At 36.3% G+C, this 14,074-nt stretch overlaps 1 long non-coding RNA gene across 1 annotated transcript; it reads right to left on the reverse strand.

The window, feature by feature from the left end:
• Positions 1-5,610: 5,610 nt before the first annotated feature.
• LOC139151535 (uncharacterized) lies at positions 5,611-11,672 on the reverse strand. The gene is made up of 3 exons (XR_011556446.1): positions 11,531-11,672; positions 7,734-8,604; positions 5,611-7,136 (listed from the first exon to the last, which is right to left on the reverse strand). It is a non-coding gene; the product is annotated as an uncharacterized lncRNA (long non-coding RNA).
• Between the last annotated feature and the right edge of the window lie 2,402 nt (positions 11,673-14,074).

Here is a 14,074-nt window from a genome sequence, read left to right on the forward strand (position 1 = left end):
ATATACGGCTAGTTTTCAATCGGATTCGAACCCACAACATACGGCATCAGTCGCCTAGCTGAGAGGTCACAGACAGAACCGCTCGGCTAAATCTCCACTCCCAAAAAAGAGTGGTTCAATAGCCGGCTACGTTGTAACATTTTTCTGACTGAGACCGCTCAACACGTTGTAGAGTTCGTGAAGCACTCACGCACGCATGCTCACTATCATACATCGCACATACACACTTTATCGAAGCGAAGAAACGAATCACCCGATTTCCTGGCCTTTTTCTCCCTCTCAATTTCTAAATTTCCAAAGAATTTAACTCCACTCTGGCTGGATCAAATTTTCTTAAATTTTCATATTATGTTCTTTATATACTATATAACAACATGACTTGTTTGTTTGGCAATACAGTGCTTTCATTTTGAATAAGAAGCATTTTAATTTTGCTAATCATGATTTTAATCACATTTTTGTGTGAGTGTTGGTCTTTAAAGCCTTGCCATTTTAGAATGAGAATAGATAATGCAAAATAAAATAGTTGTTTATTTCTACATATACCCTATATTTAAATGGTATTACATTTCAGAAAATAGTGTCAAGTGTTTGACTTTAATTAATTTTTATCATTAAAGCCCCCACTCAATTATCAGATTTATCTAATATAAATATTATTTCCTTGATAAAATATTCAATGGAAAACAAAAGAATGACAAACTGTTAATGGGCTGTTGACACATTTGCTAATGCGAGAAACAGGGATTGAGAAGGGCGCCTTTAATACCAATAATTAGTTTCTTTACCCCAAAGATACACCCACTTCACCCTTTCAGTAAACTTCTGCTACCATACTAAACTTCAGAGTCTCTGCGTTTTGAAAATATATATTATGAGAGGGGTTTACTTGTCATCTTTAATGAATAATATTGCTTTGAAAAAACTGTGTTTGCAGCATGCAGCTCCACCTTAAATGACTTTCAATCCTGTATTTTTTATGGTAGCTGGTACCCGAACTCGACATTGTGCTTTCAGAAAAAATGTGAAACGCTTTTGTTTTGATTAAAATAGTTGCGGGAGTAATTCAGAACGCATCCTATTGTTGACTTTCGTGAGTCACCATGCTTTCGAATTGCCAAATCGGGGGGGGGGGGGTTCAGTGTTTTTTTGAATTTCGACACGGGCTCATACTTGCCTAAAATGCATCATGCCAGCCACAAATTTTATCATTCAGTTGCATTTTTCTAATGACTAATTACTAATTACATGACTAATTACAAATCTTTATTGAATAGGGAAATGAGCGATCAATTAACTTGACACTGCTCAGAGCTTCACGCGACAGTTATATATTTATCAGATCAGTATCTGTAGCCGGTTTACCAAATTTGGTGCCATAATGCCAGAGTTATATCACTTATTACAATGTTCATTGGATACACAAATAAACCCTCAATTAATTTCACACAACTAAATGCTTCTCAACACAGTCAGATATCTATCGGATCAAAATCTGCAGCAGATTTCATCAAATTTGGTGCAGTTCCTTCGGATTTATATGACTAATTACAAAACTTCATTAGCTTTGCAAATGAGCTAATTATTAACTTGACACTACCAAATTCTAAGATATCTATGAGATCAACATTTTAGCAGGTATCACCAAATTTGGTGTAGGAATTTCGAGTTATATCACTAATTACAAACGTTCATTAAATATGCAAAAGATAATTGACCTGACACTCACAGTATCATCATTATATTCTTAGATTGTCAAATGTGAAGTTTCGTGAAATTTTGTGCAGAATCTCTTGATATATGTCGACACTATCATAACTGTCTTCGTAGGAAATATGCAAATAAGAAATTGGCTGAAATAAAAATGCATACTGATTTTTAATAATATTGTATAATGGTATCTTCAATATATGTAGAAAGTTTCATCAACTTTGGTCCAGTCAATTCAGATATATATCCCTAATTAGCAAACTTCGTGAAATATGCAAATTTGAATTGGCTGAAGTAAAAATGCTTAATGATTTTCAGTTATGTTTTATCATAGTATCTTCAATATATGTTGCAAGTTTTGTCAACTTTGGTCGAGTCATTTTAGATATATATCCCTAATTCATTAATACGCATATTAGGAATTGGCTGATGTAAAAATGCGTAATGATTTTCAAGAATATTGTATCATAGTATCTTCAATGTAAATGACACGGTTCATCAATTTTGGTCAAGTTAATTCAGGTAAATATCACTAATTAGCAAAGTTCATTGAATATGCAAATTAGGAATTGGCTGAAGAGAAAATGCTTAATGACTTTCGACAATATTGCATAATAGTGTCTTTAATGTACATAGCAAGTTTCATCAATTTTGATGGAGTCAATCCAGATAAATATCCCTAATTAGTAAAATTCATTTAATATTCAAATTAGGAATCGGCTTAAGTAAAAATGTCTTTTGACTTTCAATAATTTTATATCATAGTATCTTTGATGAACATAGCAAGTTTCAACACCTGTAATCAAGTTAATTCAGATATATCCCTAGTTAGGGAAGTTCATTAAATATGCAAATGAGGAATTGGCTTAAGTTAATATATTTAATGACTTTCAATAATGTTTAATCATAGTATCTTCAATATACATACCAAATTTCGTCAATTTTGACCAAGTCAAATCATATATTACATATACCTAATTAGGAAAGTTCAGTAAATATGCAAATTAGCAATTATCTGTCTACTGTTCCTACAGCTGATATATCTTGGTGTGATCTACATTTGTAGCAAATCTCATCACATTGTGTGCAGTCGTTCTTAATGTATAGCCGCTTTTTCTAAAATCATTAATAATGCAAATGAGCAAAAAGTAAGCAAGCCACACACACACCAAAAACTAATGAGTTCATGCCATTTGCAAACTGAATCTATGTACGAGATTTGATTCTGATCTAATGAGCCGTTTTCGAGATGTCGGGCGCACAGACAGACAGACAGACATCGCTGCCACATTAGCCCACGTGTGTGAACACGTGAGCTAAAAATGGCGACGCACTTTAAAAGTCATTATTCATGTAAATCTGTGAATACAGAAATTGAAAGAAGTACAGTGAAAGTTAGTTGCCATGAATATGTTTTAATTCTGAACACTCGTCTGTACCCACAGAGAACCAGACCAAAACAATCGTGTGCATTGGCTTTGCACTCCAGATAGATTTTCAAGTTTTAATTGATTGCATTCGTTGAGTCTTTTGTGTAAAAGAGAATTGATATTTTCGGTTATTTTTTTTTTACCGTTCTTTCAGAACATTCTTTCAGGGGAGGATAAGGAGGCATGCACTTCTATTGGTACAAAATCGTTTACGTCGATGGTAAAAAGATAACCCAACATTGGCAAGTCATGGGGTGCCATATTTATCACACTCCGAGCGTACTAGGGACGAGGGTAAACATACCTCCTATCACAACAACCGACCAGACGTGAACTGAATGTGCTCACGTGTTTTTCAACAGGTTCAGTAGTACGCTTCATCACAGACAAAAGTGGGGTACACACGTGCGTGTTTACTCCGGAGCTGACACTGGTTTAAAGTTAAACCCGTGTCAGTTGGACGTGTGACCAGAAAACACCAAACTAATAAAGAACTAGATTAATTCGGTGTGGAAGGGCTGGTCCAGGTTCGGTGCTCCGTACTAAACAATGGCCTATTTACACGTGTGACCAGAACACCGAACTAAACCCGGAACTATATCTTGTCTTCGGCTTGCCGCCATTACCGCAATGGACGGTGTTAGAGCAAAAAGTTCGCGTCGATCGCGGCAGCAAATTGGTCACAGGAAGAAATCAAACTACTCATTTCTATCTGGAGAGGAAAAAAGTCATCCATATGATGGACGGTCGAGGTATGAGTTTTTAAGCCCACAATCGAGGGATAGGCAATTTTATGAAGTCATGGCTGCAAGGGCTAGGGAGACGGGATTCGAGCATCGTCGTAAACCGTACGCCTCTTTACGGCAACAGCTGAGCGCTAACCTTGAATTTTGCCCAGGTCAGCGAAGAGGAAATTATGCTCTTGCTCGCGAGAATGGATTCGAAAGAACCCCCGAGGAACGTCAAGACAAAATCAAACGGTTGTAAGCCCAATTCAAAACCGTGTCCGACAACAACCGTCGTAGTGGAAAAGGTAGAAAAACGGATGCCCCTACCTTACTATCCAAAAGTTTGTGTTGCATTGGTGTTTGTTTCGTTTTCGGATATGTGTGAAATAGGATCTCCACGTTATTATCCAATTTGTTAGTGTTACAATAGTGTTTGTTTCGTTTAGAATAGGTGTAGGGAAGTTTATTTTAATGAGTACGATAGAGTTTTGTTTGTGTGTTTGTCCATATCGACCGATATACGGGTGTAGTGCAGGTATCATGATTTATAGACACAGGAAAAGGAAACATAACTTGCTCGTTTTCTTCGAATGCGACTCATCTATCTTTATGGAATGGATATCGACATCGGGCAGAGTGAGGCCATCAAAATTCTCTTCTTCTTGTATATGTCTCCGCCGAAGGCATCTCGATCGGTTGATTGAAACACAGCCCCTCCCCGTGATTGAAAACAAAAAGAGCGTAGACAGTAGCCCTGCGTACGATGCTGTGTGTTCCCGGCGTTTCACGGCCTCCCACCACATCAATAAAAGTCATGGAAACACACAGCATCGTACGCAGGGCTACATAGACAGTAGCTGTCCGATGTTTGTGTCCGCCATTACGAGCTGGCAATTGTTCTCTGGTCCAGTGAATACCGCTGAGGACGTTTGAACCGAACTAAATGTATACCTTGTTAATTGACGTGTAAACGTGAGATCGCTTAGATCGCTGATAAGGAATATTTACAGAGCGACTTATCCGATCCCCTCAGGTTTAAAAAAATACACGTGTAACAGCCACAAAATATATAACAGAGTTGCAATGCGGCATGCCTTTTGTTCCATGGTCGTCTCGGTAGCTTCAAAGGTGTTAAACTTTTTGAAGACTTTGTTTGTGGTTGATAATTGCACGAGATATGCAAAAACTACGACGAGATGGCATCGTGCTGCCAGTCGCATAGCAACCAGAGTTACTTTGTGAGCTCTCAGGGCAGAAACACTGCTTCACGCCAATCAAAACATAACACTCCAGCAGTTTCATAAACATGTCCTTCCTTGACGAACGTGTAAAAGACGGTATGACTGACCATAAACCATCGAGTAAAATCTGACAGTATCGATAAAAGACTTTCAAATTTGGTTTGCCAGCACGCCAATTCTGCTCAGCATAACAAGACAACAACAACACGAACTTTGCCGAACATACTTTCGCTTAAAAATTAGCGAAAATCCGGAAACTACCGAAGGGTGCATGGTCGGCACTCTTCGGAAAAGAGAGCCGAGAGCTTCCTGAGGCGAGGCAAACATGGATGGCTTACGTAACCGCTTCACACATTGAACAATGCTCGTTGCAAGTCTGTTATATATTTGTCTGTGGCTTCACAGAACAATCAGATATCTGTTATACCACTGTATGTAGCAGGTTTAATCAACTTTCGCACAGTACTCTCAGAGTTAAATCACTGATTACAAAACTTTGTTTAATATGCAAATGACGTGTTTATTAACTTGTTCAATGCTTCATGGGACAATAAGATATCAATCAGATCAACATCTTTAGCACGTTTCATCAAATTTAAAGGCCCAATAGCTGTATCTTTTTCGCATTATTTTTGTGATTTTACTTCCAAACTAAAACAAGTTCATTGGAATGTACTCATTCAGGGGTGTTTATACAGGTAGAATAAACTGTCCACTGCGACTACATGTTCACTTTTGAGCAAGATAAATAATAAATATTTGCTCAAACATAAAATGGCGCCCTCTTGCAAATAAAGCAAAAACACAGTATGCAGTGTATGTATGCATTGGAATCTTCACAGAAACAACAGAGGAGTCCAATATAATGCATAGTACTGAATATTTTCCACAGGGACACCATACATGTATGCCATGTTTTCTCTGTAATATTACCAATTTTTAAAAATGGCGGGAAATCAAAATAACAGTTAAAATTTAAATTTACTTGTCCTATTTTTCAGTGGTAAAAGACTTATCCTATAAATCTGTAGAATTTAAAGAAAACCAGAGAAAAAAGAAAGCCTTTTTCAGGTCGACAAAATTCAAGAGTTACAGCTACAGGGGCTTTAATGCTGTGATTATGGATAATATCATTAATTATATAGCTAATTAAATATGCAAATGAACCCTTAATTAACTTGACACTGCTCAATGTTTCATAGCGTAATTAAATATTTATCGGATCAATATCTATAGCAGGTTTCACTAAATTTGGTGCCGTTATTTCAGAGTAATATACTTAATTACAAAGTTCATTAAATATGTAAATGGACCCTTAATTAACTTTACGCTACTAAATGCTTTACACCACAGTTAGATGTCTGTCGGATCAGTATCTGCAGCAGATTTCAACAAATTTGGTGCATTTATTTAGGACTTATATGACTTATTACAAAACTTCATAAAATATGCGAATGAGCTATTTATTAATTTGACATGTACACTTTCCAATGCTTCTTAGTACAATAAGATATTTATCAGATCAATATCTGTAGCCGGTTTCACCGAATTAGGTTCCGTAATTTGAGTTATATACCTAATTACAAAGCTCATTAAATATGTAAATGAACCCTTTAACTTCACACTACTAAATGCTTTGCACCACAGTTAGATATCTGTCGGATCAGTATATGCAGCAGATTTCATCAAATTTGGTACATTTATTTCGGAGTTATATGAATAATTCCAAAACTTCATACAATATGCAAATGAGCTGTTTAATAAGTTGACACTGCCCAATGCTTCTACAATTAGATATCCATAAGATCAATATTTGTTGCATGTATCATCAAATTTGGTGCAGAATTATGTTACTAATTACAAAAGTTCATTAAATATGCAAATGAGCAGATAATTGACATGACACTCACAGTATCATCACAATGTTCTGAGATTGTCATCTCTGAAAAGTTTCATGAAATTTTGTGCAGTATTTCTTGATATACGTCGACAATGTCATTACTGTCTCCATCTAGGGAAACCATTATCTGAAAAAAAAGATATGTCATAACTTCATTAATATGCAAGCCACACTAACCAAAATCTAATCAGTTCTTGCAAGTAGCATACGGTATCTATCTAACAAATCTGACTTGAACTTGTTCAGGCGTTTTTGAGTTATCGTGTAAACAAGCAGACAGACAGACGGACAGACAGACAGACAGACAGACACACACACGGACAGACACGTGATGTGAACACGTGAGCTAAAAATAAAATCAGAAACGAAAAGACTATGAGAGAATTTCCTGAAAAAATGTGCAGGCATTACTCGATCATTTACTTTGGTTTTTCTCCCACTTGGTATTTGCTCTTGCTTTTCAATAAAAGATTGATTGATACAGATGACAAACTATATATACCGCTCTACATCAGCCGTTGGCCGTAGTAAATATACCGCATTAAAGCAGTATTTACATGACTTAGCAAAAAGTACACCTTGAAGATGTACAACTACAAATAGAAGTATCATACAAATTAAGCGATTTTTTTTGTTAACACACATGCAATGTCCAAGATTGTTACTTAGTTTTGTCTTTCATGAGGTAATGAAATCATTGATCGAAAACTCGTCTAGACTTTACATTTTGTTGTTGTCCATTTTCGTGGCACGGTTTTCTTCACCAAATAAGCAGTTATGGTTGAATCCTCTTCTGGAAGAGTTCATCATAATAAGGGAGAGCAGCTTCAATTTGTAATTGTGCTTGAGGTGGCAAATCAGTAATGACGAATGGGTTGCCCTTGTCAGGCAGTGGCTTGAAATGGGTACTTTTCACCGCATTTCCAAAGCATGTATCGTGAATAGCTGCGTGCTTCCAAATCGCATGCCAATAGTCAATATTGTCGGGTTTCCAACTCAGGTAGCTGTCGCAATAAGGAATCTCAACTGCTTCACAATATTTACGTATTATTTTCTCTGGTTTGTCGGCTAGATCACTGGCGTCGATGATGATGCTTTCCTGATTCAGTGTATCTGTGACGTAGTTGTGAAGATCACGAAGTTGCTTCACTCCTCCGGTGGGTGGTAACGTGTCAAGAGGTGCGTCGGTTGCGCGGTAAGTTTTACACAAGCTGACGATACTTCGCCTGGGGTCTCGAATCAGGAATGTGTGGATATACCCTTTAGGCAGACGGTCGTACTTCCCATCTAAACAAAATGCGATGTCCTTGCATAGAATGACGTCGTTTCCGGGAAAACCAGACTCCAGTGTTTCAATCACATCTTTGAAAGTGTATCCTGGCACCGTTACTTCATCATTTGGATAAACTCTGTCATCTCCAAAGTGATAAGCGATGGAATATAATTCATGGAATACTTTAGTTTCCTGTCTACTCGCCAAGGACAATTCGAAGACGGTGGATAGTGAACGGGGATGGGCCCATATCATGACACGCTTTGGGTTTAAATTCGCCATCACGGGCAATGTTACCAAATGTTCAATTCTCTGTAAAAGACTGGAGTAATAACGCCAATGATTAGTCATGTGAGTTAGTGAATGTGTATGTATGCATATGTATGTAAAAAATAATTACTTCAAGTACACAGTAATAATATCTGTTATTTAAGTTTCATGCATCCAGCAAAATTCAGACACGCAGACAGACAGAAAGACAGAGACAGGCAGAAAGACAGACAGACATCTCTTCACACACAGTAACATGGTTTGGCCAATTGGACGTACCATTATATTGTGTTTTTCAGATGCTCTTGAAATTTGATACATAATATTTGTTTTGATGGCGACAGTTTGAGACCAACTCAGACCGTTTGTTTAACAGTGTAAATTTATCAACATTGATGTGCAGCTTTTCTTATGTATGTATGTATGTATGTATGTATGTATGTATGTATGTATGTATGTATGTATGTATGTATGTATGTATGTATGTATGTATGTATGTATGTATGTATGTATGTATGTATGTATGTATGTATGTGTGTGTGTGTATGTATGTATGTATGTATGTATGTATGTATGTATGTATGTATGTATGTATGCATGTATGCCTACCCGTCTATGTCTCTGGCTGTTTGGCTGTCTGCCTTTACGTACGTAACTTGCATATACGTAACAAGAAGGTAGGTATTAAAATAGTAGTATGTACATCTGCATGTATAGTCGGGGTATACGGTGCTGAGTGCTTGTGTGCCTGCGGGTCAAATACGAGTATTAATTCGGTATTATTTCGCTCCATGTTAACAACCGTAAAACTGAAATACACAACATTCAGATCATTATGACAGTGGTAAAATTACATTAACGTATAAGGCTATGTTCACAAAAAAACAAACAAAAACGGTTAGGGGTGGGAGCTAGAGGAATTCAGGGGATTCGAAATTTTTTTGGGTAATAGAGGGGGACTTGAAAAGTTTGCTCTGCCTGTAGGAGAGGACTTGAAAATGTTTCGGTTCCCTTTCACGTTTTACATTTTCCAATTCCAAGTTTTTGTAGGCGATTCAATAAAAAATGAATACTATTTTTATGCCATCAAATCGTTGTAATGTTTGTAATAGTTTAACAAAATCTAGAATCATTTTGACACATTTCATGACTTTCATCTTGAAAAAAAGCTAAACATTATGATTTGTCGTAAAAAAACAAACTTGAGCCTAGTAACAGGGCAGAAGCTGTAACTGTTGATTATTTTTGCAATATTTCTGTGCAATATATCAACTACAGTTTCTTCCTGTTTCCCGACAACATGCTCAAACACACAATATTCAGTTTGAATTTCGACAAAGCCTGTACATATAAATATGTATTAGGTGATAATTTAATTAGAGTCCAGACTGTCAGTCAGTTGTCAGTGATACAAATGCATGCTACACATACATAGACTGTTAGCAAGGTGGATACTGGACAGTTCAACACAGTTGTATAAACTGAACAAAAATATTGTCAAATTATCAAAGTTAATTACTACTCCCTGCGGGCAATGTCACCATCAGGTAACGCCCTGCTACTGCAGTGTCACTGTCACTGCATACCTGAGCAGTGATAGAGATAGCTTTGACTCTGATGTACATGGTAGTTAACGAAGAGTTCGGGTCAAATGCCGCTCATGACAGTGAAACATACTTGTACAAAAGATCAGGCCGGAGAGCAACACATGGAAGAACAGAAGACTTTAAAAGTTATCGGGATTTTTTAATTCTGGCATATGAAAATAATCAAATATTAAAGAAAAAGATAGGGTCACCATGATTGATTTCCAAATTTTAAAATTCTCATTGTAAAATATACAAAAGTAACACTTTGAACAGTAAAGACTAAATGAAAAAATATGTGATTAATGATTTTTTAATTATTACACCCAAAATTTCAGAGATTAAAACATTTAGTTGATGGAATATTTTACCTTCCAGTACTGTCAATTTTGAGTAGCATCTAATTCATATATGTCTTGTACTTTTGAAACAAATTTTTGATAGGTCACTGTGCTCAGTTTTTTACAATATGACAATTAGCCAGAATTCACGATTTGCCTATTCTCTCATGATCGTCATTTTGTGTGCTCTTCGGCAGGAGCAATTGACCTGGCCAGAGTTGGATTAACTCAAGTTGGCTTAGACTGATAAATCCAAAAAGTTCACTGATGCGTTTAAAAATGAATCAATTTAGGAACTCAACCTAGGAATATGACTTTACTAATAACAGGTAGTGTTGAACATCTGCGAGCGGAACGGCGCGATACGTGTTTATTTTTTCTGCGCGCACATCCTTTACTGATATACGGGCTTGTGATAGTTGGGGGGACTTGAAAAAATTTTGATCATATAGAGGGGGGGATTTGAAAGTATTGAGGAGGATCTGAAAAAATAAGATTCCTCCAGCCCCCCCCCCCCCCCCATCGTTATTGGTGAACGCAGCCTAATTAAAATTCTTGTCCTCTTGACACTATTAAAACCGTCGTAATTGCTTTTCCCATATCACAAAGTGACACTTCGTTTCTTCACAACATCTAATTGCTTTATGGCGTTTTTATCTTCGTTGTAAAAATGACCGACCAGGAGCTATATATTATCTCGGCGTTGGATTACTACGACTGCTTGTTTACAAAGTCCTTGATTCAAAGCAAAGTCCGTCCTCTGAGGAATGTTTCGTAAATTCAAATTTGGTCGACGCCATCGTGGATTTGGATCATATCAGATCATTCCTCTGAATTATTGTTTTGTAATAAATGCGGTGTGATATATCGCCGACTCGGTAGCTTTAATATAGTGAACGAAACTTCGAAAGTGTTCGTGGTATACCATGCACGTAGTTGACCGATTTGAATGTTCCTTTGTCTCCCCCTCTCCCTCGACAATATGTTTCATTCAGGACTATATATAATAAAAAGAAAACATTAAAAAACATAAAATCGTAATAATGCTCACCACCGCACAAAGCCACCGACAGGAAATCCGAAAGGTAATTAAGACCCAAATACCCACGGGAGTCCCAGAATGCGATAGTAGCGTGTCAGAAGTGACCTTAATACGAATGGGTTTTGTACTGTACGACTCTATTCACTTCTGTTATTGGTCCTTGGGTCAACGCCAAATGGTCACGTGATGACGTCGGCGGATGTCATATTTGCTTGTGGACGGACTGGGTACTACCCAGTCAAGTAGGTTTACAGGTCAGCCCATGGCATCACGAGACACCTATTTATGGCAGGAGTGAATCACCTTTGTTATAGGCTGCATTCACAAACACCTGCGGAGGGGCGGGGGAATTGACGCGGTTTTGAAATATCAAAAGTTATATTTTTGGGGGCATTTGAAGGGATTTCGGGACTTTAAGAGGGACTAAAAAGGAAACTGACTCCAAAACGAAATTGTACAGAAAAAACACATTTTAACTTACAACAACTTTAACAAAAGGTTTCAAGTCGATGAAAAGAGATGACCTTTGACAACTATCAACTACTTTAACTGCAATTTGCTATTCAAAATTAAAAGGGAGAATAGCTGTAATGTTTACCTTCGTTGATAGTTTGGCTTGTAATTGTACACAGAGCACTAATATTGTTTTAAAAAACCTACAGGGAATGTTTAATAGTTTTGGCAAAGACTACCATGAGAAGTGAATTAATATTTGTTGTGAAATTCCAATATTATGTTTGTTGTTCACATCTGTACTTTGAAACATACTATTCTAATCAGGTAAATTTGTATCCATTGCCAAACAATTTTAAAAGCTAAAGTTGGCTAGTTTTGTTTTGTAAAAAATATTCATATTTTCCTCATCGGCTATCATGTATAGTTAATCAAATTGTTTCGGCGAAATTCCAAAATCAAATTTCCTTGACACGTATGTACTTGTAGAAACCCTAAGATGATCAAATACACTTATCTCAATTATCAAATGTCTATAATTCATAGATATTGCTAGTTTTACATGGGAAAAATTATTCATAGTTTTTTATAGACTACTATGTGTAGTGAATCAACAATTTCGGTGAAATCCCAAATTCAAACTTTTTGTACAGACATGCAGTACTTTGTACATCCAAATTCAAGCAAAGAACATTTACACAAACTATCAAACATATTCAAACGTACAAATATGGCTAATTTTTAGGGGAAAATTTAATAGTTCTCCTGATAGGCTCCCATGTATTATGATTGGGATTTCCTGTACTCCGTTGGGGCTCGTTGATGAGAAAGATTATCAATGTCATGCCTTCAGTTCTACATCTAAATGTAGTGATTGGTTTTTCAAAATTATGTCTACGATTGGTTTGTTAATCTAATCAAGACATTACGAGACGTTGATTAATTTGTCTTGGGACTGGACAGAAATTACAGGGGTAAGTATTTAGGGAGTCGAGTTTTCATTTTTCGCTGAAGCATTTTTGAAGGGTCACGAAAGTTCACACATGCCTTTAGGGAGGTCAACATAACCGCACAACTGTGAAAATAAACATTTAATATGTGGCTGATATCGGCAGTGCTGCAACAAAGAATATATATCATAATACATGAGTCTACTGGGCAAAATATTTACAATTTTTGCTACAAAAGCTAGCTATATCTATACATTTATATACGTTTGATAATTGATGTAAATTTACTTTGCTTGAAGTGAGAGTAAAAGTGCATGTGTATCAAAAATCATTTTAGGATTTCAGGAAAAATGTTGATCCACTGTTCAGGGCAGGCTATGAGAAAACTATGAACATTTTTTTCCAATATAAAACCAGCAATATCTGTGGATTTAGAGATGTTTGACAGTTTATATAAATGAACTTGATTGGACTATGGTGGTAACAAGTGCATATGTGATCAGGAAATTTGGAGTTGCAATTTCACTGTTGATCCTCTATACATGGTAGTCTATGGGAAAACTAAGTGAACATTTTTTCAATATAAAACTAGTAATATCTTTGCATTATATACGTTTGATACTTGATATAAATGTAATTGTTTGAAATGGGGTGTTTGAAGGTGCAGATGGACGATAAATATGATATTCGAATTTCATCGGAAAAATATCAATTCTCTTGCCATGGTATCTTGGACAAAACTTTCTGTATCTATACATTTATATGTATATGTTTTTGAATAATTACGGTTAGACTGTAATAAGTATCTTGACAAACAATAATAGTGCTGTCTTAACAATTACAAGCCAAACTATATATGATGGTAAACATTAGAGCTATATTTCCTTTCAATTTTGAATAGCCAATTGAACTTCAAGAAGTTGATGTAATTTCTTATGGTGAAATGTGATCTCTTTTTCATCGACTTGAAACTTTGCATAAAAGTGATCATTTGTAAGGGGTGAAAAGCATTGTTTCGAAAGTTCAAATGTCAAGTGATAAATTCTATGTCAATCAAGATATCATTGATATGGACTGTAACAAGCTGGTGAAGGATCACTCAATGCGCATGCAAATCTTGGAGGGTCACTTTTTTCATCGCAAACACTTT

This window comes from Ptychodera flava, chromosome 15, assembly GCF_041260155.1.
Source record: "Ptychodera flava strain L36383 chromosome 15, AS_Pfla_20210202, whole genome shotgun sequence".
NCBI lineage: Eukaryota > Metazoa > Hemichordata > Enteropneusta > Ptychoderidae > Ptychodera > Ptychodera flava.